The sequence below is a fragment of the Etheostoma spectabile genome, chromosome 15, assembly GCF_008692095.1.
Source record: "Etheostoma spectabile isolate EspeVRDwgs_2016 chromosome 15, UIUC_Espe_1.0, whole genome shotgun sequence".
In the NCBI taxonomy this organism is placed as follows: Eukaryota; Metazoa; Chordata; class Actinopteri; order Perciformes; family Percidae; genus Etheostoma; species Etheostoma spectabile.
Window position 1 is genome coordinate 6058198 of NC_045747.1, and position 952 is coordinate 6059149.

General features: G+C 42.8%; 1 protein-coding gene across 1 annotated transcript in view; it reads left to right on the top strand.

Moving 5' to 3' along the window:
* Positions 1-60: 60 nt before the first annotated feature.
* The window catches only part of elfn2b (extracellular leucine-rich repeat and fibronectin type III domain containing 2b), a 59614-nt gene continuing 58722 nt past the window's right edge, over positions 61-952 (top strand). The window contains exon 1 of the mRNA XM_032538067.1: positions 61-165. The gene's annotated coding sequence lies outside the window, so the exon portion shown is untranslated. The remainder of the gene's footprint in view (positions 166-952) is intronic.

Below are 952 nucleotides of genomic sequence, written 5' to 3' on the forward strand. Positions count from 1 at the left end.
CTGTCTCTGTCTCTCTCTCTCTCTCTCTCTCTGTCTCTCTCTCTCTCTTTCCCAGTCATCCTCTCCCGCCGAGCTGCTAAGCCTGCGACGATAGCCGTGGATGAAAAAAATCTCTCTTTTTACTTCAGCCAACGGACGCATACTTTGGAGAGGAAATAAGTGAAGGTACTGTATAAAAATTCACATTTCCATATTAAGACCAATACTTATATAATTGATCATTTAACAAGAATATTGTAGCCTATGTATCCTCGGTATATGACAAAATATGTGCGATGGAGCCAAGCGACGGCAGAGCGAGCATGCACCTGCACTACAGACTCCAACGCTCTGTTGGGTTGAGTCCTCTTGGTGCAACAGAAGCCCATATGGTGGATTTTACTAGGGGATGTTTTTCTGTTTGGCGTTGGCATTAAGTGCGTGTTTGAGCAGACTTGTGATACTGAATAGTGATGGATAAAGATGTTATTGATGGGTATTAACCTACGTCTATATTTCACCCGTTTTAACACAGTTGTTGCTGAAAACAACATCGCGTTATATCTGCATGTTTGGTTCAATTATGAACAGAAGTGATTGAAATCTGTGTAATAATATTATATATATATATATATATATATATATATATATATATATATATATATATATAGTGTCACATAAAGCCAGGCTGGTATTTCTGCTGGGTGCTGCGAGATAGTCGGACGGGCATACGCGCCATGGACAGATGTGCGAGAAGGGATTAGGATCGAGGAGGATCATGCCGTGTTATGTGTGTGTGTGTGTGTGTGTGTGTGTGTGTGTGTGTGTGTTCCAGCTTGTGTTTTGAGGGTAAATGGCACAGCTCTACAGCAGTGTTGAGTACTCTGTCGCACGACAGGCGCCACACTTTACCTGCAATGAGGGCTTGGACAGGGAGAGAGAGAGAGAGAGAGAGAGAGAGAGAGAGAGAGAG